The 16,191-nt window shown below is 41.5% G+C and overlaps 1 protein-coding gene across 6 annotated transcripts in view; it reads right to left on the bottom strand.

Annotated features, from left to right (window-relative positions):
- The window catches only part of LOC121393056, a 1,743,327-nt gene that overhangs the window by 1,654,966 nt on the left and 72,170 nt on the right, over positions 1-16,191 (bottom strand). For 4 of the 6 annotated variants that reach the window (XR_005966025.1, XR_005966023.1, XR_005966022.1 and 1 more), the window contains exon 2: positions 10,448-10,563. The exons of 1 other annotated variant lie outside the window; for it this stretch is intronic. The gene's annotated coding sequence lies outside the window, so the exon portion shown is untranslated. Of the gene's footprint in view, positions 1-10,447; positions 10,564-12,195; positions 12,243-16,191 lie in introns of those variants that run through there. One more of the 6 variants, XR_005966024.1, reaches the window with a different exon arrangement.

The following is a 16,191-nucleotide window of genomic DNA, read 5'->3' as shown; positions in this document are numbered from 1 at the left end:
CTACTATACCTGCTATCCCACAGTCACACTCCCTTCCCAGAGACTATTATCCACTGTTACTATAGGCACCACCGCTCTCTACTATACCTGCTATCCCACAGTTACACTCCCTTCCCAGAGACTATTATCCCACTGTTACTATAGACACCATCTCTCCCTACTATACCTGCTATCCCACAGTTACACTCCCTTCCCAGAGACTATTATCCCACTGTTACTATAGACACCATCTCTCCCTACTATACCTGCTATCCCACAGTCACACTCCCTTCCCAGAGACTATTATCCACTGTTACTACAGGCACCACCGCTCTCTACTATACCTGCTATCGCACAGTCACACTCCCTTCCCATAGACTATTATCCACTGCTACTATAGACACCATCTCTCCCTACTATACCTGCTATCCCACAGTCACACTCCCTTCCCAGAGACTATTATCCACTGTTACTATAGACACCATCTCTCCCTACTATACCTGCTATCCCACAGTCACACTCCCTTCCCAGAGACTATTATCCCACTGTTACTATAGGCACCATCTCTCCCTACTATACCTGCTATCCCACAGTCACACTCCCTTCCCAGAGACTATTATCCCACTGTTACTATAGGCACCATCTCTCCCTACTATACCTGCTATCCCACAGCACTATCCAAGAGAGATTATTATCCCACAGCTACTACAAGTACTGCTGTTCATTTATGAGTTACTGATCTTTTCCACCTACAAATGCTGACTGGCAGGGACTAAGGTCACTCACCTCTGCTTGGACTCATATTATTGTAGAACTAGATGTAAGTCAACCTCATGTGTAATAATGTTTAATGCATTCAATAACCTGGTACGTGGGGTGGGGAGGTATAAAACACGTAGGAGGACTGGGTGTCTCCCTTGACAGGAGCCGATATGCTGCTTATTAAATTCAATATCATAGTTTCCCTCTCTCCATCATGACTGTTTGCCTTTCCGCTCAGTTCATAACTCTTGTCAGGCTTGATTTGATGCCCACTTAATGAAATCCACAGATAGGAGAAGGCAGGGGAGTTTATGTATCACTGGGAGAAGAACTTTTTCAGAAGGTGCCGGATCAGCTTTTAATTATTATTTGCACTGCTTATCTGACTGCCTACTAATGAATTAGGGAAGCCAGATGCCAGGGGGGAGCTGCTTTGTAGCCAATGGTAACGATATACAGCCATGATATAATTAATTAGACTCAATACAGAATAGTTCCTTCACTCACCCCAAATCTGGAACGTTGGCCAAAAAACTCACAAACTTCTATTTAGAACACGCTCTTCATATTTCCATTGATTGAATCTCATCTGTCCTTTAAAATTATTATATTTTAAAAAATGTTCAAAAAGTTGAAGATTGAAAATAACAATGAAAATTTGAATGAAATTTTCAGAAGAAAAAGGTGGAGAAGGTGGCATCTTCTGCTCAATCTTGGATCAGGCCAAATCTCTTATTTGCTATTATTAACAGAAAAGCCAGGGGAAGTGAGAGGCAATTTGTCTGACCTATTCAACTGAATGTTGTACATTGAAATATTTAGATGTAAGTCTCATCCTAACCTTCATTATTGCCCTTAAATCCCTTCTTCCCAAGACAACGTGGTACTGAGACAATCAAATCTTTCCTGGAGATGTCTGAATGTACAAACAAGCTTTACAGACCAGAGTGTCGTTTGCCATGGGAACCTTGATAAATCCAAGTTCATGTTGGTTATTTATCATAAGTATTTCCCCGGCCAGTCGTTGAAAAGTTAGCAAAGTCCAACTTATTGTGGGGCCGACTAATTGCTCTACAGAAGCCATTAAAACAAAATGGCATCAGTAGATATTTAATGCCACCTCTTCTGGGAAAAAAAGGTCCCCTTTGAAATCAGACTTGACCAAAAAAACTTTAAGGAATAGATCTAATAAACTAGCGTTTTAGAGGAGGATTTTCCAAAAACACTAAGGGGCTAAATTATTAAACCTTTTTTTTTTATTTTGCGTTTTTCCCAAATTTGAATTTTCAACTAAAAAATGTAATGAAATAAATTGTCAGATAAACCCTGGACAGGTGAATTTTCAGTACTATAATCAAAGGGGATTTAAGTTTTTGGGCAAATTAACAATTGTGAGAAAAATCATAGAATTTGAATAAACTCGAATTAGAAAATGAACAAATCGACCTACACAAGAGAGATTTATTAAAGGTTCTGATCCTTGGAAAGGTCGTTGGCCAACGTAATACATAAATTTCCTTGTGTTTTCTTGTTTAAATATTTTGGGACAAGCGGTAGCAATAACCATTCTATCCAACGAGGCACACTGTAGAATTACTGCATTATTCTCAAGCTGAGTTAGTAAATAGAAGCCTACCGGAATCTCAAGAAGAAATTTACAAAAGCACCTATGCACCCAAGAAAAATTGATAGAAGAAATTAGGTATTGCACCGAATCCACTATTTTGGATTCTGCCGAACCCCCGAATCCTTTGATAAAGATTCGGCCCAATACCGAACCGAATCTGCATATGCAAATTAGGGGTGGGAAGGGGAAAAAAAATTTAATTCCTTGTTTTGTGACAACAAAATCTTGTGATTTCCCTCCCGACCTAATTTGCATATGCAAATTAGTATTCAGATTCAATTCGGCCAGGCAGAAGAAATAGTGTGTATATATATATATATATATATATATATATATATATATATATATATATATATATTTTTTTTATTTTTTTTTTTATAATTTTAATTTTTTTTTATAATTTTTTTTTTTTGGATTTCTTTTCCAATATTGGCGCCCAATATCTACCCATCTAAGCCACTGCCCTAGGTATGGACCCTTGGGTGCCCATATAGAAAATACAGCCCTGTTTAAGGCCAGGTATTTATTAGTATGCTGAGGTCGAGAGGGGATAGGCCTATCTGATCCAATGGGTGCATGTGCAGTACTCCATTTGCTGTGCATGAACCAATCAGAATGGAGAGGGGGATGGGCAAGGGGAGGAGATATTTGGTCAGTTATTCTGTGCTCATTTGCCACTGTCCTGGCCAATTAAATGTTTCTGTTCCTCTAATGTCCGGTCATAGTAGTAGTGTGCACTTGATTCAAACCAACCCCCTCCCAATTTGCACCCGGCCTGGCCTGCTGTTCCCCCCTTTATTTATAGACTCACACCCGACCCACCCTGTAGTGATGTCATGAAGGGGAGGGCAGGGAGAGCAGGAGAAGAGATGTTCTTCTGTTAGGATTAAAATTAGAAACATGTCTCAAACCTTCCTAAGCAGAAGAACATCAGAGCAGCCTCTTTCTTTCTCCTGACAACTTCCTTGACTCCTTGCTGGTCAGACTGGTGGGAAAATGACCAGCAGGTGGCGCTGTTGTAACAAAATTCATTCATATTACCAGCACATGTATCCCTTAATATCTTGGAATAAGAAATAAATAAATAATGAATGAACATTGTAAAAGTGCTTAGAATAGCCCCCTCATCAATTTTACATTCGCTTATTTTTAAGGTTTACTTAAGGCAACCCGGCCCAATGGTGAATAATAATAATAATAACACTACTTGGGACTATTACTACTCGACTCTCTCACGGCTGATATATATTGGTCTTCTTCCCTTTGCGGTTTTGTTTGTTTTAAGCCGTTTTCTCAGTTAAAGGGCAAAAAAGGAAACAAAGAACAGCCGTAGGCCTCTATTCCTTTAATGCTCTTATTTGTTTCGGACTGAATTTCTATTATTTAGCAGCGGCGCCTGGGAGAGCGGCCGATACAGAAGCCCGTGCCAATGAGTCGTATATTTTATTGGATACCAGGCTGGAAGCGAATACCGGGGCTGTTGTTGTTAGGAGAACAGAAAGAATGACATTTACCCCTAAAGTCCCATAGTAACATTACAGATTAGCTCCATTATACAAGCGGAGAGCACTATAAAGAGCACATATTGATAAATTCATTCAGGTACAGATAGCTAGAATCTCAGCTGCCATAAAGCAGGGCAGGACGGCTGCTTACAATGGGGATCAGATAGGATCTGTGCAGCCACTGGGACAGAATGTTCTGTTATACAGATAGCTAGAATCTCAGCTGCCATTAAAGCAGGACAGGACTGCTTGCTTACAATGGGGATCAGATAGGATCTGTGCAGCCACTGGGACAGAATGCTCTGTTATACAGATAGCTAGAATCTCAGCTGCCATAAAGCAGGACAGGACTGCTGCTTACAATGGGGATCAGACCTGTGCCAATTATGTGGAGAGAGTATAGATCTGCATTAGACAAGGTGTGGGTTTAGGATGAGAGCTTCACATGTTTTGGTAATTTCAGCTAAACCTGTTAAACGCATGTAATATTGAAGACTGGAACAACGTATAATCAAGCCAAATCACTCACATTAAATTACAGTTAATTACAAAGACAGATCTCTGTTAGCACATCCCCCCCCCCAAGAAAGCAGAAATTTATGGAACAATTTTTTTTCTCTTCCTTTCCTTATTTCTTTAAAAAATAAAAATGCACGCCGGCATTAAACATTCCTTGTCACTAGCCGGGATACAAATGGCTGCGCTGGAGGAGGCAATGGGACACCTCCACGGTGAGATAAAATGTGGGTTGAATCTTTTTTTTTTTTAGGTTGGTTTATAATTCCAATCGGAGACATTAATCGCCTTCCCGCCGAGATAACGACCGCATCGTAGGCAGAAACTGGGGGAAAACCTGAATTTTTTCATATTTTCCTCATGTCGTGACGAATGGAACATGCTGCTATTCCATTAAACTGCTCCCGTTATTGTTTTATCATTTGTAATAATTGGATTATTATTATGGTTAGTCTTCCCCCAAGCAGCGGGTGTAAATATTTAAGCAGTTGATATTGGTTAAACATTAAGGTGGGGCTTGGGTTTTGCTGAACAACACTTTTTAAAGGAGCAATGCACATTCTATACGGATGGTAAGGGCTTGAGGACTTAAACCCAAGATTGGCACATTTGTATACAAGGTATTCTTATAGGGTCTTCCCTTTGGGGGAGGGATGTCCACTTTACCCAGTCTTTTAGACATGTACCACTAGAGACCAAATGTCAAACCAAATCCGGCAAAACAATTCAACCAAATACAGAATGTAGACATGTAGACCATAAGGCTCATCGATGTCCATAGCCCCCAACTGGGGGGGACTCAAAGATGGGCATGACTGTTCTTGGCACAAATGATTCCGTCCAACCTACACTTCTCCAGTCCTGTCAACTAACCCTGAAGCTATCACCACCTTTAAGCTAAATGTAAATGCAGGGTTGCCATTGCAAGCCCTCACATTCTTTTACTAGATCATGGAGATAGAATTCCAGTGTGGACCTCCGAGTGCCTACCAAATGTCAAACCAAATCCTGCAAACAATTCAACCAAATACAGAATGTAGACCATAAGGTTCATAGATGTCCATAGCCCCAACTGGGGGGAACTCAAAGATGGGCATGCCTGTTCTTGACACCAATGATTCTGTCCAAGCTACACTTCTCCAGTCTTGTTGGCTAACCCTGAAGCTATCACCACCTTCAAGCTAAATTTAATTGCAGGATTGCCATTGCAAGCCTTCACATTCTAAATCATGGAGGTAGAAGTCCAGTGTGGACCTCCAAGTGCCTACCAGAGAACCTGATGTCCATGGACCAGAGCAATAAGATGGAGAAGTTGCCAAATGGTCAAGAGGTTATACAGGCTTATGGCAGACATATGAAAGACCTAATGGACCCACCAGGAGATTCTCTGGAACACTTGTAGGTCAATCTGATTGTATCACCTTGTCCTTTAATGACAACCATCTCTAGATGTCATTGTCTTTCTTGACTTCTAATGTCAACCAACCCAAAAAGATAATAGAAGTGAGGAGCCTATTAAAGATTTGGAAGGCGGCGACCAGCACAGAACCAATTGAGTGCTCCTTGATCTTCATTCAGAAGAAACATACTGATGGTCTTTAGGGCGCAGTATGGTGGTCCATGGAGACATCCTAGGTTTCAATTCCACCAAGTGCACTATTTGCTTTGGGGAACTCCGATTTGCCCAAACGCTCCAAAACATACAGACAGGTTAATTGGCTACTGATAAAACTGCTCCTAGTGAGTGTGTGAATGTGACAGGGACCTTAAAGTGTCAGCTCCACTAGGTCAGGGACCGATGTTCAATCTCTATTAAGCCCCGTGGAATGTGTAAGCTCTATATAACCAGAGGATAATAATAATGGCCCATTTTGTGAGACACATCATTCTCTAAAAATAACTTTAGTAGTTACTTTTTATTAGAAATATTTAAGGGTGAAAGGAACGTCCCCACTAGGGAGAAAGCTCTGAATCTCTCATTATTTTACTTATCTACCTTGATGCCTAACAAGATGGAACGGGCTGTTCTTTTCACCGAATGATCTTCTTTATGGAAGCCTTTTTTTCCGAAACAGACAAAGACGTCTTTCCACTTTGACTGAATATCCCGAAATGAATGAAAACATTCCACATGATGTGCCGGCCTGCGAATTTCCAAGTACCAAAACCCCCTAGTCGTGAAAAAGGAGACAACGTTCTGTTGGTTGTCTCTGTAATTTGTCATTTGAAGCCACAACACAGAGGACTAGAAAAAGTTCCAGTAAGAATGAAGTGGGTTATTCACAGAATCCTTTGATCGGGAATAGAAATGTTCTAACAAACACACAGCCTCCGAATGGAAGAAAATCTTCCTGATAGTAAATGTTTTGGTGCCACAAATTCTACTGTATTTTTATTATTAAAGGGGTTGTTCACCTTTGAGATAACTTTTAGTATGATGTAGAGAGTGATATTCGGAGACAATTTGCAATACGTTTACATTTTTTATTATTTAAGGTTTTTGAGTTATTTAGCTTTTTATTCAGCAGCTCTTTCAATTTGCAATTGGTAACTAGGGTCCAAATTTCCCTAGCAACCACGCATTGATTTGATTAAGAGACTAGGTTATGAATAGGAGAGGCCTGAATAGAAAGATGAGTAATAAAAAGTAGCAATAACAATACATTTGTAGCCTTACAGAGAATTTACTTTTTAGAAGGGGTCAGCGACGCCCGTTTGAAAGCTGCAATGATTCAGAAGAAAAAGGCAAATAATTCAAAAAACTATACAAAATAAATAATGAAAACCAATTGAAAAGTTGCTTTTCTATAACATACTAAAAGTTTCCTTAAAGGTGAACCACCCCTTTAAGCTACAGTGATTCCTTCTCCATCTAACTCTCCATCAGGCCAATGAGAAAACTGACTTTGGGGTACCGATCAACCTGCTATAGTTCCAGGGGTACCCAGGGTACAAATAAGCACTCACCCCAAATCTCCCCCTTACTGACCCTTCAGACTGCACCCCCTTAGCTCATAACAAGGTTACAGATATATAGAAACATTGGGGTAACAGTCACCCTGCTATAGTTCCAGGGGTACCCAGGGCACAAATAAACACTCACCCCAAATCTCCCCCTAACTGACCTTCAGACTGGGCCCCCTTAGTTCATAACAAGGTTACAGATATATAGAAACATTGGGGTGTCACCCTGCTATAGTTCCAGGGGTACCCAGGATACAAATAATCCCAAATCTCCCCCTAACTGACCTTCAGACTGGGCCCCCTTAGCTCATAACAAGGTTACAGATATATAGAAACATTGGGGTGTCACCCTGCTATAGTTCCAGGGGTACCCAGGATACAAATAATCCCAAATCTCCCCCTAACTGACCTTCAGACTGGGCCCCCTTAGCTCATAACAAGGTTACAGATATATAGAAACATTGGGGTGTCACCCTGCTATAGTTCCAGGGGTACCCAGGATACAAATAATCCCAAATCTCCCCCTAACTGACCTTCAGACTGGGCCCCCTTAGCTCACTACAGCAGTATCTGATGCCCAAACACAACAAACTTCATTTTCTATACAGAATACTATAACAATACAAGGCTTGTTTTTATGTAACAAAATTATAAAAGCTGGGACAAAAATTGGAAAATAGGCAGAAAAAGCGCTAATAACAAAATATATCATTTTTGTATGATTCCAGTGAAAATCACTTGGGGAGAATTGGTACTTTTATTTTTACATGACAATTGGCTAAAAGAGCAAGTGGTAAGTGCATTTGAGGGGCCGCACTGCATTAAACACGCACATTGTCCGCTTGGCTTGGGCTGCTGAGCTCGTCCCCCAAGCTTTCCCTTTCCTGAATTTTAAGTAGTGTAAGAGCGAGACGCTGCTCAAGGCAGGAGACATTTGTGTCTATATGAGAGGTTTTATGGACCCCAAAAACCCCACCGAACAACTACTCCCCAATAAAGTACAGGTATGGGACCTGTTATCCAGAATGCTCGGGACCTGTTATCCAGAATGCTCGGGACCTGGGGGTTTCCGGATAATAGATCTTTCCGTAATTTGGATCTTCATACCTTAATTCAACTAGAAAATCATGTAAACATTAAATAAACCCCAATAGGCTGGTTTTGTTTCCAATAAGGATTAATTATATCTTAGTTGGGATCAAGTACAAGAGACTGTTTTATTATTACACAGAAAAATTAAATAACTTTTAAAAATGTAGATTATTTGGATAAAATGGAGTCTACAGGAGACTACCTTTCTGTCCCAGGACGTCCCAGTCGGATTAGCATGTCATTGTTTTGGGAAAGAACCCCAAATCTTTACAACTAGTCTAAAACACTATAATTTACGGAGAAATGTAATCCCACGCAGAGCCGGGATTTGAGAGGCAAGTCATGCTCCTGAGCCGCTACGCAATCCAATGATTATACATAATGGCGCGACGCTCTTTATAAAACACTCACGGAAGAAGACTAAATTGCATATAAAAAAAAAATAACTGGAAATGCTCAAAAAGAGGAAAAATGATTTCATACATCTGATTGTGTAATAGAACTTGAGCCCAAGTCCAACACTGATGTATTATGGAAGCGCTGACCTGTGTATAACAACGGGCACAATGTCTCTGTAGCGCCTGTATTTAGACAAATACCCACTGGTGTGATAGAGCACAGGCTACATGCCACCCTCTTTCACCAGGATGGGCTTTTCGCAATATGGAAAAACACTTGTTGATGTTGAACTACAACTCGCTGCTGCCAAAGATGTAAAATCACAGATTGCTGGACGCTAGGGGTTCTTTGCAATCAGATGAAACAGGCTTTATTCAATACAAAGCGCCCACAGGGTTGATAATACTCACAATTGAGGTGGATTACAGCACATGCCGGGTACATTCACAGATTAGCAGACACAGCATAGAAGGCCCCATAGCATGGAGAGTTGATAGAGGGTTTCAATACCTCATGTGGATCCCATACAGCAGACGTGGATCAGGGTTAAGAACACTGCCCGGATTCCCTTGTCAGTCCTGTGGTCCCTTCACTACAGGCAAAGAAGAGCCTGGGGGAGAGCTACTCAATCTATTCTTCTTGGTGGAGCTTGAGCTGCTCTTTTCTAGCTAAATCTCTCTGACTCACTCGCACTAGAAAGTGCTATGAGAAGAGATATCCTATGGCTTCACCTCGTTCACGGGGTCCTTGTATCTCGACTTCGCTAAAGTGGTTGACCCTTTAGGGCCTAACACTTCTGGGGCCTTGTTGACTCCAGGCTCAGTGGAACGACTGCCCAGGACAATTGCTACAGCCAAAGAGAAAGTGCCCCACCCTGCAAAGCATTTTGTTACAGCACTGCCCGGATTGTGGTCACACGAACCTTAAGCTGCCAATAGAGGAGATATGCAAATAATTGTATAATATGTTACATGGGGTTTAACCCAGCAACAGGGAAAGGAGGCACTGGAAGGGAATGAAGCCATAAGGGCCATTACACTTATGGGTCCCTACATCTCCTAAAAGTATAGAGAATGTCGATGGGTGAAAAGGGTCCTAGCTATCTGTATAACAGAGCATTCTGTCCCAGTGGCTGCACAGATCCTATCTGATCCCCATTGGAAGCAGCAGTCCTGCCCTGCTTTATGGCAGCTGAGATTCTAGCTATCTGTATAACAGAACATTCTGTCCCAGTGGCTGCACAGATCCTATCTGATCCCCATTGTAAGCAGCAGTCCTGTCTGCTTTATGGCAGCTGAGATTCTAGCTATCTGAAGTGGTCGACTCATATAACAGAAACATTCTGTCCAGTGGCTGCACAGATCATATCTGATCCTCGTTGTAAGCAGCAGTCCCTGTCTCTGCTTTATGGCTGACATTCTAGCTATCTGTATAACAGCATTCTGTCACAGCAAGGCAATATCTCAGTTTTATGAAAACTGCGTTTTTTATTGAAATTTGTGTGTATTTTTCCTACTAATTTTACAAATCCAACATTTTTTCAAAGTTTCCTAAAAAAAAAAAAAAAAAAAAAAGACATTTTCCTTTTCACTATTCATTTTACCTTTTAGTTTCACAAAGACTCCGGAATCCTTTGTTGAGGTTGTTGCGGGGCAGTCAGTTTCTGAGGTTCTGATTTGCCTGATTGGGTTCCCAGGACAACCTGCGCCTCGTTACTTCCTAAGGGTCAAAGAAGCGAGAAAATGTTTTAATGAATCTCCTGTGCCTTAATTAGATTTCTTCCCTGGGTGAGTACTTTGCCTTTTAATACCAAATGCCTCAATAGAGGACACGTTCACAAGTACAAACTCCTGGCACAGAGTAATGGTCTGTCCACTGACGAGGAAATATTATATATATATATATATATATATATATTATATATATATATATGTGTGTGTGTGTATATACAGTATGTGTGTGTGTTTCTATAGGAATATCAGCTGGCGAGTCATTTATTTGCTGTGCCTTAAATATTAATTTTGGATCTCTCCATTATGGGATGTGAGCAGCAGAGAAGGGACAGGAGGACAGAGAGAGAGAGAGAAGTCTTTGCAGTGCTGCCAAGTTTGCCCTCAGGAGGGAGAGAAACTGTTTTCCATTTCAAAAAAAGCGAAGCCATCCTTATGGGGGTTAATGGAAGAGTGACGCTCAAATTCTCTCTCCTCATCCGACTCTGATCCTTTTTCCAGCTCAGATATCAACTGATTCCCGAATTCTTTGCATTTGATGGATTATTGGTTTAATAGAGAAATATATATTTATATGTCTATCTCTCTATCTTTCTGTCTGTCTGTCTGTCTATCTCTCTATGTCTGTCTCTCTCTCAATTTGTCTGTAGGTCTATCAATAGGTCTGTGTTTGCCTATGTGTCTATAGCTGTTTGTCTGTGCTTTCTGTCTGGTCTGTAGATCTATCCATTCCTCTATCCATCCCTCTATCTATCCATCTTTCCCTCTATCTATTCATCCATTCATCTATTTATCCATCCCTCTATTTATCCATCCCTCTATCCTTCCATCCATCCCTATCTATCCATCCCTCTATCTATACATCTATCCCTCTATGTATTCATCCATTAATCTATTTATCCATCCCTCTATCCTTATCTATCCATCTCTCTATCCCTCAATCTATCCCTATATCTATCCATCTATCCCTCTATCCATCCCTTTATCCCTCCATCCATCCCTCTATCCCTCCATCCATCCCTCCATCCATCCATCCCTCTATTTATACATCCATCCCTCTCTCCATCCATCCCTCTCCATCCATCCCTCTCTCCATCCATCCCTCTCTCCATCCATCCCTCTAGCCATCCATCCCTCTAGCCATCCATCCCTCTATCCCTCCCTATCTATCCATCCCTCTATCCCTCCCTATCTATCCATCCATCTCTCTATCCATCCATCCCTCTATCCATCCATCCCTCTATCCATCCATCCATCCATCCCTCTATCCATCCATCCCTCTATCTATCCATCCCTCTATCTATCCATCCCTCTATCCATCCATCCCTCTATCCATCCATCCCTCTATCCATCCCTCTATCCATCCAACTATCTACCCCTCCATCCCTCTATCTATAATATAACAGTCATATAACAATAATCTGTCTATATTTATCAGTGATCATATCTATTCATAATCTGTTCGTCTCTCTCTGTCTGTCTATATCTATCACCTCTATCTCATCTGTACCATCTATTATCTATTTATGCTTGCTTATCTGTTTATATCTATACAGAATATTGTATTACATCTTTTATCTATTTTTGCCTCTCTCCTTAACTGTCTATAAGCTGAACTCACCAGACACTTGTAGTCCACAAAGCTGCTTTATTTGAGGTGCATAGACACATGTAGCAGTGGATGAATAAGTGCTGCAGGTCAAAAAGAATATTTCTTTCCTAACCCTTAGAGTAGCTCCTCACTCATGGAAGGCAGGAACACAAGAGGATGATGGGAGGAAGTGACGTCACACATAAGGAAGGAATAGGAGGAGGGTTTACAAACAAGGAAATACAGAGGCTGCTGAATAGCTTTGGTCACTAGGTGGCAGCATAACAATGGCTATGCATATAAACATAAGCAATTAAACATATATATTGTAACCCTAATAACTAGTAACTGCTGGGGCAGCACATATGGCATCAAGCTTCTATGGGATCAGTGTTTGGAAGAGGTGATCAGGAGTTATTATGGGTTCTTTACAGTTCTGTGTAATTCCCCAGAGGAGCGTGGAGCCACTACTATTGGAAAATCAATGAGCATGTCCATATTTGGGACACATTTGGCTCATTAAAGTGTCTAGCTGCCAGTATGTCTTCATCATCCGCAGCGCTGGTAAGGTCACCTCAATACCAGTTATCTAGATGCCCATTTATTAGGGGACAGGCAGGTAATGATGGAGCACATCGATATTAACCCAACCCGCAACTTACAACCTAGGTCAGTTTGCCCTGCAGAACATTCATTATGGCACAAAGTGGCTGAGATCCAAGTCTCTGTATCAACCCTCACATGAAGGTTAGTGGCACAAATATATATATTCAGTGCATTGCTAGAAGCTGGGAGTTATTGATGCTGCTCAGTCCAAACTCCCAGTGAATCATTCACACTCACAAACACTTTAATCAAGCCGGCAAGCGGCGTCTGCACAGACCTGGCCCCACTCCGATGGGAACAAGAGAGGCAGGGATTATGGATAAGCACAGGAACGTCGCCAGGCCTAAAATAGCAACAAAGTCTACTGGGTCCTGGTACCATCGGGACTGACGCAAATATAGAATAGGCCACACAGAGAACAAGGGAAGAACAAGAAAAGACTATAGGAAGCCAAAGGGTAACCCCAAGAGACAGCAGTGAGATATAAAAATGGCAATCCAATAATGTCTTTTCAGATGCCCGTTAGGATTCTACCACGGTTTACGATGCACCCCCTAAAATCAACCAGAATGGTCCCATATACTATCCTCATATATTGCTATGACTACAAATACCAGGAATCAGCTTCTCTGGGAGGATGTCAAGATGAACGTTTTGCACGGCATTAGCAGTATTCCTAAATGAACATTCTACTGCACTCCAGATACTTCATTACTTCGAGTGCCATCCAATAGAGCTTGAGTATTGAGATATAGGAAACTATTTCTTTCCCACAATATATATGGTGAGGGCCCTAAGAATGGGTTTGTTTAAGGTGAAGGCAAGGATATGCACTTTGCCTTGTAAAGCATCTTCAAGTATTCTTGACCTGGAACACTGACTCGCATTTTGGCTTAACTGAACACAGAATGAGCCTTTTCTGTGACAGGCGGATGGTACCCGCTCCGGTGTGTACCGTCAGAATCAACATTACTCCATGACCGTGGATTCGCCAAAGTTCTGCAAAAATCACTTTTTCTGAATTTAACCCAACCTCTTGGTTGCATCTGCAGGTAACTCAATTGTACCCAACCTGGTGTAGGACTTCCAAGCTGGTTGTTCTCCTCTACTGGGAGGTAATAAAACTTCAATGAATTGTAACTCCATCTTTAAAATATCTAAATGTATGCCCCAATATTAGACCCTGAAAAATCATATTGTTAGAGGCCAGAAATATCTGCTAATCTTCTTGTCAATGAATAGAATGAATGCTGTTGAGAAACATTTTGCCACATGTCCAATGCCTTATACAATGGATAACTTCTAGCTTGGTTAGCGAACAACAAATAAAGCAAGGCCATGGATAGCCCAAGATAAATGTTGACTTGTCCCATTCTTGAGTCGTTAGGTAGCTTATTGACCCATGTAACAGGTTCAATAAACCGCCCCGTTGCTGGCAACATCAAGTCTTTGCAGTAAACTACCTTCAAATTCCCATAACTACTTCCAGTCCCAGTTCTAGTAGAAATCATTTGAGGCCGGCTTTAAAGGAAAAGCTTCATTGTCAACAGACTGATCCCAGTGATGAATAACACTTAGATTAGACGCATATTCCGTGGAAAAACACTTTAGAAAACATCTTATCTACATTGCTTACATCGGGTTCGCACGCACACCACTGTCCTTAATTGACGTCTTACATTGCTCTGAAGAGCCAGCAGAAGCATTTAATTAATCAAACACAGATAAAAACGAGTCTAACGACATAAACATTATTTAGCCAATGGTTAATTAACCAGGGAGAATGACATTGTTCTTCTCTTAACAAAGCCTGAGGGTCACATGGGTTGGCTCTTGATAAGACTTGTGGAGACCCTTTTTTTAATAACGAACTGAAGACGACTATATAACATTTGCCCAATCCAAAGCATGCCAGACAATTCAATTGAAGGGTCACTGCCAAAATACCCCATCATTGTAGTGAGCATAGTGTTGACCACCTTCCACTGCCAATAAATTATCTATCCCAGAAGATATTATCAGAGTATTGTTAGGGACGTCCAGTACAGCTTGTAAGCAGCCTACTCTGATAGGGGTATATAAGATTGTTAAACATCAGCATACAGAGAACCACTAGACACCAGTATAACGAAGAATGATGAACCAACAGGAGCAAGATGGTGACAGTAGGGCAAAGATGGACATAATTAACTAATGCGACCATCACATGGTTATCAACATTCGTTACTAGTTGTTGTGTAATGTAAGAGGGCCATAGTTGGCATCTGTTTTAATCCCAAGTCCCCGCATGTACTCAAATGGTCTTGTTGTGAATGCAGGCCTGATGGGACCCCCATGGAACTGCTATGACCTAGACGAAAGGCCAACGGAAGCTGTAGATAATCCATCTCTGTCAACGTCCTGTTTAGTGTGAACACTTCCTTTGAACACCAAATGAAGGATCGTGTGGTTGAGCATCTGCTTTGATCCTAGCCAAAGAGGGAAATTGAAATACTGGCTTTGGAGAGGGTCTCCTGCCTGGTGGCCACCGGAACTGCATGGCTCCAGCTTTGAGACAGGGGAACCTGTGACACAATCCATCTCTGCACTTTGGCCTGTGGTGGCCTAGTAAGCTTAGTTGTGAGCACTGCTTTTCAGCTGGGCTCCAGACGATTGATTCCAACAATCTATAAAAAAGTTTGCATGATATCCCTGCATCTGCATGGGTTTCCTGCCGCATACTCCGTTTCTCAATTTCAACTTATTCTGGCTCCTGAATGAAACGGCTCCAAAGAAAAGTGGGTGTTAGTGCCTGAGACCTTGAAGTGTAAGCGCTGCCTACCTGCAACTGCTCTCGGCAAAGCCCCCTAAGAAAAACTCTAAAAAAAATACCACTTTAGGAAGCCAAAGATAAATTGTCCAGTGGTATGTTGATGCCTGTAAAAAGAAGTCCGGATGGTTAAAACCCAAGTGCTTATGGGTCATTTTAATACAATAATAGCTGGGACAATGGACAACTCGCTCTTTCTTATTGATTTCATGTTCGGTTCCTTCTGACAACAAACACTGCTTGAATCATCTGCCGTAGACTGACCAGGGCTCGAGTGATAAAAACATGCTCGGAATACGCCGGAAAGAAATCCTCCATTACAATAGGAAGACTCCGCAGAGGTGCTTTTTAAGCCTGGAAGTTCAATAGCAGCCCTCGATAATGGCCTGTCTCTTCTTCAGTGGGTCTGAAGTTCCTGGTTATTATTCAACAAGTAGGCGTAACCCTCACCCCAAAGGTGCCAATGCACAAAGAACACAGGTACAACTAGAAAGGAAAGTGTTGAGAACAAGTCTGTATCTAACAAGGCACAATGGCTCAGGACTGGATTCCAAAAAAAGAGAAATTCAGTACGCTAGATATAGGTCGCCCAAAACCCCAGGATCCAAGGA

This window comes from Xenopus laevis, chromosome 3L (assembly GCF_017654675.1).
Source record: "Xenopus laevis strain J_2021 chromosome 3L, Xenopus_laevis_v10.1, whole genome shotgun sequence".
Lineage (NCBI taxonomy): Eukaryota > Metazoa > Chordata > Amphibia > Anura > Pipidae > Xenopus > Xenopus laevis.
The sequence above is the reverse complement of the archived record's forward strand: the minus strand, read 5'-3'. Positions and strand labels throughout refer to the sequence as shown.